Below are 15,879 nucleotides of genomic sequence, written 5' to 3'. Positions count from 1 at the left end.
AACTATTTATTAAATGTGAAGCTATTTGCAGTATTGTTATAAAATGTATTAGTGTTATCATGTGAGATTCCCTTTAATAAATAAATAAATATTTCATATAAACAGAGAAAACATTTTAAAAACAAATGAGGAATATTACACTATATATATTTATAATTATGATATATATTTATTAATTTGTAATGATATTCACATATTTTATAATTTCACATGAGTGTTTTCCTCAATTTATACTGAATAAAAGAGACTCATCTGTAATAGTTAAACACTTCGGGGAGCAGAAATGTTAAATCCTCCATTAGAGTCGACTGTAACCCCGCTGCAGGGAACTTCATTGTTTTAGTCATGAATTATTCTGGAATTAAAAAGAAAATGATCGTGAAATGATCTCCTGCTGACCTGAACGCTTGGTAATAAAGTGAGTGAGAGAAAAAGAAGACACTGAGTTTAATATGACAGAAAGAAAACGTGTGAAGAAGGTCAGAAACGGGGAAATAAAGCTGTGCACACATTGACCTGTCAGAGAAAGATCAGCAGGAACTGTGTTTTAATCTGTGGACAATTATCTGTGACTGAAACACACCGCTGCACCGCTGCATGCTCAACTGAAAATGATTCACCCTCATATGCTGCATTTATTCTGTCAAATATTTCTCAAGTCATTTTTAATGGAGGAAGGAATGCTTCACATTATTTTCTATAATATTTCTTCTTCTGGAGAAAATCTTATTTGTTTTATTTCAGCTAGAATAAAAGCAGTTTTTAATAGTTTTAAAGTCATTTTAAGCTCAATATTATTCACCCCTTCAGCAATATTAGTGTTGGATTGTGTCCAGAACAAACCACTGTTATACAATGACTTGCCTAATTACCCTAACTTTACCCTAATTACCCTAGTGAAGCCTTTACATGCCACTTTCAGCTGAATACTAGTGTCTTGAAGAATATCTAGTCTAATATTATGTGCTGTCATCATGATGAAGAGAAAATAAATCAGCTATTAGAAATGATCAAAACTGTTGATTAGAAATGTGTTGGAAAAATTGGTAAGACTTTTATTTTGATGGTCCCTATTGGACATTTGGTTGACTTAAGGTTGCATTGCAGCATGCTCATTACTTCTCAGTTGAGTATTAGTAGACTCACTGTCTGCTTAATATCTGCTGGTACTGCTCCTTCATTCAACTGACTAAAAGAAACTTTGTCAGGACATGTCAACTCACAATACCCCAACCTAACAGTCTACTGATAATCTAATGAGAATTAGTTGGAATGTAGGAGCAATGCAACTGAAGTCAACAAAATGTGTTTAAGGGTCCATCAAAATAAAGGCTTATAAAAATTTTCTCCATTAAAGAGAAATTGGGGAAATAATATACAGGATTGCTAATTTTCCTGAACGACTGGGCTAATAATTCTGAATTTGAAATGAATCACGTTATTTGAATAAGAGAATCAACTATTATGAATTAGTAAACCAGTAGCTGGAGACTCACTTTGAACTGGTCATTTTAATCAATAACTAGAGACTCACTTTGAACTGGTCATTTGAATCAGTGACTGGAGACTCACTTTGAACTGGTGATTTGAATCAGTAACTGAAGACTCACTTTGAACTGGTGATTTGAATCAGTAACTGGAGACTCACTTTGAACTGGTGATTTGATTCACTGAATCAGTAACTGGAGACTCACATTGAACTGGTCATTTGAATCACTGAATCAGTAGCTTGAGACTCACTTTGAACTGGTCATTTGAATCACCGAATCAGTAACTAGAGACTCTCTTTGAACTGGTCATTTGAATCAGTAACTGGAGACTCACTTTGAACTGGTGATTTGAATCACTGAATCAGTAACTGGAGACTCCCGTTGAACTGGTCATTTGAATCACTGAATCAGTAGCTTGAGACTCACTTTGAACTGGTCATTTGAATCAGTAACTGAAGACTCACTTTGAACTGGTCATTTGAATCACTGAATCAGTAACTGGAGACTTACTTTGAACTGGTCATTTGATTCAGTAACTGGAAACTCACTTTGAACTGGTCATTTGAATCAGTAACTGGAGACTCACTTTGAACTGGTGATTTGAATCACTGTATCAGTAACTGGAAACTCACGTTGAACTGGTCATTTGAATCACTGAATCAGTAACTGGCGACTCACTTTGAACTGGTCATTTGAATCAATAAATTGAGACTCACTTTAAACTGGACATTTGAATCAGTAACTCGAGACAAGATTTGAACTGGTCATTTGATTCAGTAACTGGAGACTCACTTTGAACTGCTCATTTGAATCAATAAATTAAGACTCCCTTTAAACTAGACATTTAAATCAGTAAAATTTAGACTCGATTTGAACTGGTCATTTGATTCAGTAACTGGAGACTCACTTTGAACTGGTCATTTGAATCAGTAACTGGAGACTCACTTTGAACTGGTGATTTGAATCACTGAATCAGTAACTGGAAACTCACGTTGAACTGGTCATTTGAATCACTGAATCAGTAACTGGCGACTCACTTTGAACTGGTCATTTGAATCAATAAATTGAGACTCACTTTAAACTGGACATTTGAATCAGTAACTCGAGACAAGATTTGAACTGGTCATTTGATTCAGTAACTGGAGACTTACTTTGAACTGGTCATTTGAATCAGTGAAAGTAAATCAGTAGCAGAAGACTCACTGTTAATGTACTAAAACACTTTGTTACTCTCCAGCTCTGATTTTAAACTCACTTTATAAGAATCTTTAAATGTTTGTACTGATTACATGCATGTTAACATATGCAGAAAAGGGGTATGGTATCATAAACTGTAGTTACTCTTGTATGGAGTATATTCATCAATAATAATCAGTCTTTTCTAAAGTGAATCATTGACAGGGCTTCTGTTTAACGATTCTTCTGATCAATCAATGAAAGGAGCTACAACATTTAATCACATCTCAATTATAGTTTACTTCAGAGTCTGATTTGAGCGAGTCTGAATGATCAACTCACCTGATTCATTTCACTGAGACCTGTGGAAGAAAATAACCCAGTAAAGACTGCCGTTTCTCCATCTGGATCTCTCTGCAGATCAGTGTGTGTGTGTGTGTGTGTGAGTTTGATCTGCACTAATTGAAACTATACCTTCAGCCAATTCAACTGTTCCACTCGCTGACTTTTAATTGAGTCCACATTAAAATTTACTTATAAAATAATAATGGGCTTCCATGCAAATTATATTGCCAACGCTCGTATTTGCATATCCACAGGCAGCTAGGGAGTTCAGAAATCAATATAGATGATTAATAATATATCGGGCCACAGGAATAATTAAATTCAATTCATGCAGGAACTCGCTCAAGCTTGGCAAAGCAAAGGTGCCGTTTGCCACGCGTTAATTTAACACAAGTTGCCCGGGATTGCAGTTTCAATTACCGGGATTGAAATAATAAGGTGTGTTAAAAATTACACTTTCAAATATATGTTATTTCATTTCATTTGACTGAATACATTTAGGGATTAATCCGCTCTTTCTTTCCGCATTAACATATTGCAGTAAATTGCTGAATGAAATTGCATTCCCATTTGAATATAGTGCTGAAATAATCAACATCTGCTCCGCTCCTGCTCAATAATGCACTGCTGTGGGATACACTGCACGATGACGCTGAGTTTCAGTCCAAACATGTAGAGAAAAATCTTAAATCAAGAAGCACTTTGGAGATGAGCTAAAATATTGTGTTGCTTTCAGAAATAACGAGTCAACATGAAGTGGTTTACTCAAAACATGCCGATAAGGTAAGAAAAATAACATTATTAAAACGTAAAAACAAGCATGGTGCTTACCCCAGTGTCAGATTATTTAGTCTGTTTGTAGGAAAAACACACTTAATTTCCACTCATCATTCATTTTCTTGTCGGCTTAGTCCCTTTATTAATCCGGGGTCGCCACAGCGGAATGAACCACCAACTTATCAAGCACATTTTTATGCAAGGGATGCCCTTCCAGCCGCAGCCCAATTTAGCCTACCCAATTCACCTGTACTGCATGTCTGTGGACTGTGGGGGAAACTGGAGCACCTGAGGGAAACCCATACGAACGCAGAAGAACATGCAAACTCCACACAGAAACGCCAACTGAGCCGAGGCTCAAACCAGCGACGCAGCGAACTTCTTGCTTTGTGGTGACAGCACTATTTACTATAAAAATATAGGAGTATAGGAAATAGGAGTATACAAAATGTGTAGTGTATAGGAGCTGAAATAAAAATAAAAATAAATAAAAATTTTATTTAAATAAATAAATATAAAAATATGTAAAAGATTTTAATAAATAAAAATATAAATAAATATAAATAAATAAATAATATATATAAATAAAGTATAAATGAATAAAAATATAAATACATATAAATAAAAATATATAAATGAATAAAATATAAATAAAGAATTTTTAATTCATATACATAAATAAAAATGTAACTGCATAAATAAATAAATATAAAAAATATGTAAAAGATGTAATTAAATAAAAATATAAATAAATAAATAATATAAATAAATAAAATATAATGAAATAAAACATTATATAAATAAAGTATAAATAAATAAATTATATAAATGAATAAAAATATAAATAAATATAAATAAAAAATATATAGATAAATAAAAAATAAATATATAATTATACAATAATTAATCAATATAAATAAAAATGTAACTGCTTAAATAAATAAATAAATATAAAAATATGTAAAAGATGTTAATAAATAAAAATATAAATAAATAAATAAAATATAAATAAATAAAACATATAAATAGTATAAATAAAAATATATATATAAATGAATAAAAATATAAATAAAAATAAATGAATAAAAATATAAATAAAATAAATAAATAAATAAATAAATAAATAAATAAATAAATAAATAAATAAATAAATAAATAAATAAATAAATAACCAATTTGAATGTATAAGAGCTGAAACCTTAACACATAAAATAAAATAAAATGAAATTGTTTTTGCAGCAAGAATGTGTCCGGTGTAATGAAGTTAAAGATGTTAAAAGGCATTTATTGGGTGAAAATGAATAAATAAATACAAATCTAATACAATGCAGCTGTTTGGTGCTTTAACCAGACACGTTTTTACTTTTCACTGCAAAAACAATGCTTGTTTCTTGTGCAAATATCTACAAATTCTTAAATCAAAATGCATTTTCTGGACAAGCACAAAATATAGTCCAAAAATGAATGAAGGAAGAAACGAGCATTATTTTTATCCAGTCTAAATCATATCAGGCCTTGAAGTTTGTGCAGTTAATAACACAATAATTCATGCATTGACCAACTTTTCTCATATATTAATTTAAATCTCTCTTAAACGAGTGTATCTGGCAGGGTTTCATCAGCTGCTCTTTTTACGGCAGCCTTGGGTAGTCCTGATTCTCGGCAGAGTCATTTGGCTGTAGTGCGTTCTTCACTCCTCTAAGCCCCATTATAGGATTATAATGTCCTAGATTATGATCATCATTGCGTTAACAACTTTTGCCATATTAACGATAAGCCCAAAACCATTCTGGATGGCTTTAATGAACGTTCTGCAGGTGGCTGCTAGAAACATTTACCGTCTTTGTAACCTGTTTACCCACCAAAGGGACCTGCTGTCATTGTCTGCGTTCACACATTACCATTTCATCAGCAAAACAAACATCCCTGTACCTCCTGTGTGTGTGTGAGTGTGTGTGAGTGTGTGTTTTTTAACGACAACCTCGCATCCCATCAGAATTGGCTTTGCATAATGAATTAATTGCATGCATTTGAAATCTCGCCTTGAACCGCCGACATTAAATTATGGACATCATGTTTTTTGCTCAACCTTGTGCATCTTGGGCATTGCACAGGCGTTGTCAACAATGCCCAGATTTTTTTGGTCTTCGCCTGTAATGAATGCACTCCAATATGTAATGACTGAGTAATCACATTATCTGCTGCATCTCGTTTGTGCTGTGCGAGAGATGCATCTGCGCTCGCTCTAATTGCCAGGAAAAAAAAAAGAGGAGGAGGATTTTACTCACTCGCTGGGGACCTGCACCGCAAATGATTATATGCTGAATTGTTTTTGCAACAGGAGTGTGTCCGGCGTAATAAAGTTAATGATGTTGAAAGGCATTTATTGGGTGAGGAAATTAAATAAATAAATACAAATCTATTATAATGCAGATGTTTGGTGCTTTTACCAGACACATTTTTACACTTACTGCAAAAAATAAAAAATTAAATATGTAAAAATCAAAAAGCATTTTATAGACAAGCAAAAAATTATATGATATGATATGATATAATATGTGATTATATTAATTATATTAATTATATTATATGATACTATATGATATTATATGATATTATATTATAGTTTATTATATTATATTATATTATATTATATTATATTATATTATATTATATTATATTTTAATGTATTATATTATATTATATTAATTATATTATATTACTTATATTATATTATTTTATATTTATTATATTATATTATATTATATTATATTATATTATATTATATTATATTATATTATATTATATTATATTATATTTTATGTATTATATTATATTAATTATATTATATTATATTATTTTATATTTATTATATTATATTATATTATATTATATTATATTATATTATATTATATTTTAATGTATTATATTATATTAATTATATTATATTATATTACTTATATTATATTATTTTATATTTATTATATTATATTATATTATATTATATTATATTATATTATATTATATTATATTATATTATATTTTAATGTATTATATTATATTAATTATATATTATATTACTTATATTATATTATTTTATATTTATTATATTATATTATAATATTTTAATTTATTTTATTTTAATTATATTATTATTATTATCTAATATTTTAATTATTTTATATAATATTATAATATTTTAATTATTTTAGTTTAATTATATTATAATATATTATATTATATTATTTTTATTATCTAATATTTTAATTATTTTATTTTAATTATATTATTATATATTATATTAATTATAATTTATTTTATTATATTATATTTCATTACTTTTATTACTTTTATATTATATTAATATATTAAACACTTCATTTTGTCTCATGATTTCTGAAAACAGCTTAATATTTTGTATTTCTCTAAACATGTTTCTTGATTTAAGAGTTTTTAGACTAGAGAGATGTAAGAAGCGCATGTTTTTTTGTTTGCAGTGTGGTTTATGGTGAATTTACAAGTAAACATTTGTTTTTCATATTGAGTTGGAGTTTGAGAACGTGTCCGGTTGCTGTTTTACGTCTGCTCAGTGCTCAACAGAACCGCTGTCTGTTTTTCTGTTCATTATAGCTGATGGAAATTCAGCTTTTTAGTCAGTGTAAGTCAGGGAATGCGATATTTGGCTTGGATTGGGTCTTTGTTGCACTGGAGAATGATCAAGCTCAGTGTCATCAGTGCAGGAAAACCCCCTGTTTTCCACAATAACGCTTCTTCAGATTTACAGCGGAAACATTTACTGTGTTCATCTCTCTTTTTTTAAAGTCTTTCTCTAGTGTCTCAGGTTTACTGTCCTTTCTTTCCATCAAGGGTGGAAAGAGCACTGAAAAAGTATACTCAAAGTACTTGCCAAAAGTGCAAGTAGAGTAAAATATTTAAGTACACATGTGACAATTACTCCAGTGTATTGACCTTCTTCTGTGATGCAGATGTACTCTCACTTTCTTTAGTCAGTATTTGGGTAGCACACATATTCTGAACGCCTTCTGCAGAATTCAAATGAGCTATTTTAATCTAGATTAATTCCAAGATTACAGTGAGATTAATCTAGATAAAAAATAATCAATGCCCACCTATAATTTATTTTATAAAAACATAACTAAACTAACAAAAGTTAACAAAACTATACCTTGTTTAAAGGTAAAACTGGTGAAATCCAAAATAAAAATCTACATTTTAACAAAGTAAAAAATGAATGGTCATAACAATACTTTTACTTTTTGTGCATGTACATTTCTTTCTTGATCACAATTTAAATTAGATTAAATTAAATCTAAAAGTTTAAACCAAAGTTAAGCTATGCGTTGAGAAAAAAATGCAAACATTTACTGTGACAAATTATAGTGATTTTTATTTATTTTTATTAAGTCAAAGCATAATTTTTTTTCATTCTAGTGCAATAAAAGAACCAATACCACACTACAAATGCATTTATTTTCCTTCAGCTTAGTCGCTTTATTTATCAGAGGTCGCCACAGCAGAATGAACCGCCAACTATTCCAGCATATATTTTACACAGCAGCAACCCAATTCTGGGAAACACTGAAAAGGCTCATATAAAAGTATAAATGCACACCTTTAAAAGTACTTAAAGTACACAAAAATTTGTACAATTGCAAGTCATATATAAATTGAAAAATAAGAATCATAAAGTAATGAAAACTACTAATTTGCTGATTATTTTACAGTGTTGAGACGAAAATAAACACATAAACTAGTGACTGCAGGGAAAATAGTCAAGTAAAAGTACCAACAACACACTAAAATAAGTAGAAGTAAAAACAGAGGACACACTTTTTTGTAAAAACTTATAATAATGCAATTTAAAATTATAAATAAATGAAATAAGATCATCTGTCACAAAATAATGAAAACCACTAATTTACTGATTTTTTACAGTATTGACAAGCAAAAAATAAACAAATAAAGCAGTGACTGCAGGGAAAATAGTGCAGTAAAGCTACCAATACAACACTAAAATGATTAAAGTAAAACTTTTTAAGCTACTCAGTAAAGTACAATTCCTAATGCATAAAACTAATAATAATAATAATAATAATAATGTAATTCAAAATCATAAATAAATGAAAAAAACAACAACCACAAACATATAAAATAGAGACTGCAGGGAAAATAGTGCATTAAATGTACCATTAAATACAGCACTAAAAATGGTTTAAGTAAAAGTAAAAATACACACTTTTAAGCCACTCTGTAAAGTACAATTCCTGATGCATAAAACTCCTCAATTACAGTAACCCGAGTATTGATAATTCTTTACAGCGCTGGTTGTCACCCGTCCTCTTTCTGTTTTAATTATACGGCTTCTGGGATTACCAAAACAAATGATGACATGAAAAATAGTGCAGTAAAAGTACAAATACTAAAATGCACTCAAGTAAAAGTAACAACACACACTTTTAAGCTACTCAGTAAAGTACAGTTGCTGATGCAATAAAAACTAATTATAGTGCAATTGAAAATTATAAATACATGAAAAATAAAATCATTAGTAACAGAATAATAAAAGCTTCCAATTTACTGATTATTTTACAGTGTTGACGAGAAAAAACATATAAAGCAGTGACTGCAGGGAAAATAGTGCAGTAAAGGTTCCAATGCCAACTCTGAAAATTCACACAAGTGAAAGTCAAGTTACAGACTTTATCTTAAGCTACTTAACGTGCAATTTCTGATGCAAAATTAGTACAGTAAACAAAGCAAGACCATACTAAAAATGCAGTAATTTCCTAATGCAAAAAATTAATACTAATGCAATTCAAAATCATGAATAAATTAGTGCGAGAGTAATGAAAACTATTAATTTACTGATAATTTGACAGTGTTGATAAGACACAAAATAAAGTCGTGACTGCAGGGAAAAGCACAGTAAAATGCACTCAAGTATGACACAACTTTAGCTTTTTAAAGTACAATTACTGATGCAAAAAAACCCTAATAATAGTTTTAATAATGCAATTTAAAATCATAAATGAATGGAGAAAGCAGAAACACAAAGTAATGAAAACTGCTGATTTACTAATTATTTTAGAGTGTTGATAAGAAAATAATAATATAAAGTAGTGACTGCAGGGAAAATAGTACTGTAAAAGTAAAACACCACAAATGCACCGTAACGCCGCCCATTTACACTAGTCAGTAAAGTACAATTCCTGATGCATAAAACTCCTCAATTACAGTAACCCGAGTATTGATAACTCTTTACAGCGCTGGTTGTCGCCCGTCCTCTTTCTGTTTTCAGCTTTAATTATACGGCTTCTGTGATTACCAAAACAAATGATGACATGAAAAACAGTGCAGTAAAAGTACAAATACTAAAATGCACTCAAGTAAAAGTAACAACACACACTTTTAAGCTACTCAGTAAAGCGCAATTCCCTCCTGATGCAATAAAAACTAATAATAGTGCAATTCAAAATTATAAATACATAAAAAATAAAATCATTAGTCACAAAATAATAAAAGCTGCCAATTTACTGATTATTTTACAGTGTTGACGAGAAAAAACATATAAAGCAGTGACTGCAGGGAAAATAGTGCAGTAAAGCTACCAATACCACTCCGAAAACGCACTCAAGTGAAAGTCAAATTAGACTTTATCTTAAGCTACTTAACGTGCAATTTCTGATGCAAAGTTAGTACAGTAAACAAAGCAAGACCATACTAAAAATGCAGTAATTTCCTAATGCAAAAAATTAATAATAATGCAATTCAAAATCATGAATAAATTAGAGAGAATGAGAAAGTAATGAAAACTATTAATTTACTGATAATTTGACAGTGTTGATAAGACACAAAATAAAGTCGTGACTGCAGGGAAAAGCACAGTAAAATGCACTCAAGTATGACACAACTGTAGCTTTTTAAAGTACAATTACTGATGCAAAAAAAACCCTAATAATAGTTTTAATAATGCAATTTAAAATCATAAATGAATGGAGAAAGCAGAAACACAAAGTAATGAAAACTGCTGATTTACTAATTATTTTAGAGTGTTGATAAGAAAATAATAATATATAGTAGTGACTGCAGGGAAAATAGTGCTGTAAAAGAAAAACACCACAAATGCACCGTAACGCCGCCCATTTACACTAGTCAGTAAAGTACAATTCCTGATGCATAAAACTCCTCAATTACAGTAACCCGAGTATTGATAACTCTTTACAGCGCTGGTTGTCGCCCGTCCTCTTTCTGTTTTCAGCTTTAATTATACGGCTTCTGTGATTACCAGGTAAAACAAATTATGCGGCTCTCTGGCAGCAGATAAATCTTGGTTTCAATTTGCCGTAATGACCCGTGTAATTTTTAAGCTGTGCCTACATAGCCGCTCTTTTAACGGGCATCATTAGTGGGCCGGTGTATTAGATATACATTTCTGTGGCTTAATTTGGTCTCTCAGGGGCACTTGTAAGGATGCAGCTGCTTCTGCGCTGCTACACGACGGCCTTAATTTATTTATTTTAAATGCTGTGATTAATTGAGTTCTCCAGGAATGCCAGACATCCGCGCTGCTGAGGTCAGAGCCTCCTGCGGATCTGCAGATTTCATAAGAAAAGCACAAAAATGGTAATAGATACAAAGGCGAAGCTCGCAGAGCCGTCTGTGCGCTGAATTATCCAGGGGGGAAAGAGATTGGGATCTGCCTCCTTCATTTATCCTTTATGCAGATATTCTATATGCTGTATACCTGCAGGTTAGCTGTGTTTATACTGCATATACTAACTTCATTCAGTCATTATCCTTCAGCTGAGTGCCTTATTTATCAGGGGTCACCACTGCGGAATGAACCACCAAGCATTTGTTTTACACAGCGTGTAACCCAGCATTGGGAAACACCCATACACATTCATTCACACACACACTCGTACTCTACGGTCAATTTAGTTAATCAATCCCCCTATAGCGCATGTGTTTGGACTGTGGGGGAAAGCTGGCTATAATCTAAGCTATTATTTACTAGTTAATTAAAGTTATTTGTAAATTATGGTAACTAATAACCTTAAGATTTCTGATTTGACTGTTATGCAATAATGTGCACCTTCTGTAAAGCTGCTTTGAAGCAATAATCACTGTGAACAGTGCTTTACAAATACACTTGAGCTGACCCCTCTGTCAGTGATGCATGTAATAGATGCAAGCGATCACCAGCGGATCTCATCCACGTTGTGGGAATGCCCTAAAATATTTGATTATTGGATTAAAATGTTTAAAATCTTAAAAGATTTTGGAGATCTGGATACAAATCCACTGCTGGCCATTTTTGGGTTTGCAGTAGATACTAACAGCTTAAAGGCTTAAGCTTTTACTATTTATTAGCAAGACATCTCATCCGTTTAAAGTGTAAACATGTCTCTCCACCCTCTTTTGATGCATGGATAGAAAAGTGTTTACTTGCATCAAATTGGAAAAAATTAGACTATCACCTACTGGTTCTTTAAAGACTTTTGACAAGTTGTGGCGCCCTTTTTTAGATTATCTGCTGCCTCTCTTGCCAACTCTCTTAAGCTGAGCAATAATATATGAATGCATGGTTATTATTCATTTTCATTTATTTATTTATTTATTTGTGTATTTATTTTTTCATTTATTAATTAGGTTTAAAATAACTGTTCAAAAGTAGATTCTAATTTATATTAATAATTTATTCCAGTGAGTTTAAAGATCAATTTTCAGCTCCATTACTCGAGTCTTCAGTGACATCATCCTTCAGAAATCACTCTAATATCAATTATTATTATTATTATTATTATTTATTGTTGTTGTTGTTGTTAATGGTAATAGTAATAAAAGTAATAAAAAATAATCCATTATTATTTAATTTAAAACTACATACAAAAAGAAAGCAGTTATTTAAAATTGTTATAAATATTATATATAAATATATTAACTATTTGACTTTTTTTTGCATTTAATAAATGCCGATGATCAGAAAAAAATAAAAATAAATCATGAAAAAACAAACAAACTAGTAAGTAAAACTGGTAGTGTATATTCAGATTCTACAGTGGAAAGCATCCTGCCTCATGTTTCAACTAAATACCACTAGCTGAAATTATGAATAATTCTTTATGAATATAGTCAGCTTATTGTAACATATAGACCAACACATCAAATAACCCAACCTTGGGGTTGTCCAACAGCCCAGCAATGCATTTATTATTAGAGTGTATAATGCATTTCTCTAAATAAATAAATAAATAAATAAATAAATAAATAAATAAAAGCATGCAGAAGCATTATAAAAAAGCATTGTATGTTGAAAATTTGTGCTTTTGTTTGATTGTTGCATTAATGCATTGCTAGGACACAATGAATTTAGTTTATCTAGTGTTTGTTCTTCTCTTTTATTTTTTATTTTTATTATTATTATTTATTTATTTATTTATTTTTTTTTTGCATGCATGCATTCGCATTCTACTCTGGAAAACAGCCTGCCTCATGCTTCAGCTAAAGACAACAAGTTGCAAGTTGTATTCTTTTTGAATGTAGTCAGCTTTGGAGACCATTTCAATATGATGATGTCATTGGTCCATGAACATTTCCTGCTTGTTCTCAAACTATTTCATAACTGCAACAAGAGACGATTCAATCAATACTTAATGTTAAAACAGCTCTCGTAGCAATATTAATCATTATGTGGCTGTTTCTTAAAAAATTAAAAATGCAAACCGGAAATACTTTGGGGCCATTGTTTTTGTTTACATCTCTCAAAATGGTCTATACATCATATAGACACACACGTCAAATTACTCAACCTTGGGTTTGTTGAGACTTTGCTTTTATTTGATTATTGCATTATTGGATTCCTAGGACACAATGCATTTACTATATGTGGTGTTTTCTTTTTAGGAATCACCATTTTCTTTTATTTTTTTATAATTTTTGTATTATTTTTCATGCATTCAACAGTCCAGCAATGCATTTAATAGAGTGTATAATGCATTTCTTAAGATAAATAAATAAATAAATAAATAAATAAATAAATAAATAAATAAATAAATAAAAGTGTGCAGAAGCATTATGAAAATGCTGTTTAATGTTGAGACTTTGCTTTTGTTTGATTATTGCATTATTGCATTCCTAGGACACAATGCATTTAGTAAATGTGATGTATTTTTAAGGAATCACCATTTTCTTTTCTCTTCTTCTTCTTATTTTTATTATTTTGCATGCATTCAACAGTCCAGCAGTGTGTTTAATAGAGTGTATAATGCATTTCTCAAGATTATTTTAAAAGTATGCTGAAGCTTTATGAAATGCGTTTTAATGTTGAGAATTTGTGCTTTTGTTTGATTGTTGTATTGCTAGGTCACAATGCTTTTAGTTTATATGGTGTTTTTTTTATTTTTAGGAATCACCATTTTTCTTTTCTAATTATTATTATTTTTTTTATTATTTTGCCTGCATTCAACAGTCCAGCAATGCATTTAATAGAGTATCTAATGCATTTATCAAAATAAATAAATAAATAAATAATAAAAGTATGCAGAAGCTTTATGAAATGCATTTTAATGTAGTGTTTTTTTTTAGGAATCCCCCATTGTCTTTTCTTTTATTATAATGTTTTATTTGACATGCATTCAGATTCTACATTGGAAAACAGCCTGCCTCATGTTTTAGCTAAAGTCCACAAGTTGCAAACTGTATTCTTTATGTATGAAGTCAGCTTTATATATCATACAGACACACACACACACACACACACACACACACACACACACACACACACACACACACACACACACACACACACACACACACACACACACACACACATGTCTCCATCTATAACTCAGTGACCTGCTGAACATCTGGAGCTCTTCATCTCTCTGCGGGCCCTCTAGAGTCGACCGCTGGTGTAGCAGGCGCTCGTCCTCCATCCGTGTCCAGAAAAGAGCTGCGGGTGTGTGAGTGTGTGTGTGTGTGTGTGTGTGTGTGTGTGTGATCCGCTGGGAGCCCGGCTCTGGACGCAGGCCCAGATCAATGTGACCTAAATTCAAATGCGAATTAGAAGGCTGTCAGTGGGAAAGGACACTCTGCAAATGAGCTCAGACAGTGTGCGGGCCCCTGGGGGCCGCTGAACCCGGGTCTGGCCCCGCCTCGCACTTTAATAAGATCCAAATGGGGTCCGCGGTGGGCTCCTGGACGGGCCGATGACTGCAGGCTGGACGGAGACACACCTGGACGGAGAGGAAATACCACAGCAGGCCTGATTGCTGCAGAACGCCTGATGGATGCATTATGGGGATTTTATGGCTCGGGTCAAGCTGTGAAACACAATAGTGGAGGTGGAAACTCAGCCAGGCTTGAATTATCTGTTAAAAAAATAACAAAGGAGATTGTGCGGGAATGAAACGCTTTTAATTGGGCTTTTTTATTGTGCAGGGTTCGGTTTTGTTTTGTTTTTTCTTGAAGAAGACAAAGAGAAAGGCAGCATAGTTCTAAGTGGAAATCTAGAAATGTAAAAATATGTATGTGATGGTAAAGAAACTGGCAGCACGGTGGCTCAGTGGTTAGCACTGTTGCCTCACAGCAAGAAGGTCACCGGTTCGAGTCTGGGCTGGGTCAGTTGGCGTATCTGTGTGGAGTTTGCATGTTCTCCTACTGTTGGCGTGGGTTTCCTCCGGGTGCTCCGGTTTCCCCCACAGTCCAAACACATGCGCTATAGGGGAACTGATCAACTACACTGACCGTAGTGTATGAGTGTGTATGGGTGTTTCCCAGTTATGGGTTGCGACTGGAAGGGCATCAGCTGTGTAAAACTTATTAAATTCAATTATTCTTTATTTCTACAGCTCTTTCACAATGTAGATTAGGTCAAAGCAGCCTAACATAGACGTTAAAAGTTGAAGTTCAGTACAGTTCAGACATATGCTGGAATAGTTGATGGTTCATTCTACTGTGGCGACCTCTAAAATGATTTTTTTGCCTTCATTCGTGTTTCTTTTATTTTTAAAAAATAATTTATAAATAGTTTCTTAAATTATTTTTATTGGCCTTTTTTATTGTCGAG

The 15,879-nt window shown here is 31.6% G+C and overlaps 1 long non-coding RNA gene across 1 annotated transcript in view; it reads left to right on the top strand.

The window, feature by feature from the left end:
• LOC147840946 (uncharacterized) overlaps positions 1–15,879 on the top strand; it is a 39,145-nt gene that overhangs the window by 5,111 nt on the left and 18,155 nt on the right. Inside the window, exon 3 of the long non-coding RNA XR_015508086.1 lies at positions 3,748–3,794. This is a non-coding gene — a long non-coding RNA (uncharacterized LOC147840946). The remainder of the gene's footprint in view (positions 1–3,747; positions 3,795–15,879) is intronic.

This window comes from Danio rerio, chromosome 14 (genome assembly GCF_052040795.2).
Source record: "Danio rerio strain M-AB ecotype USA chromosome 14, GRCz13ab, whole genome shotgun sequence".
Taxonomy (NCBI): Eukaryota; Metazoa; Chordata; class Actinopteri; order Cypriniformes; family Danionidae; genus Danio; species Danio rerio.
The sequence above is the reverse complement of the archived record's forward strand: the minus strand, read 5'-3'. Positions and strand labels throughout refer to the sequence as shown.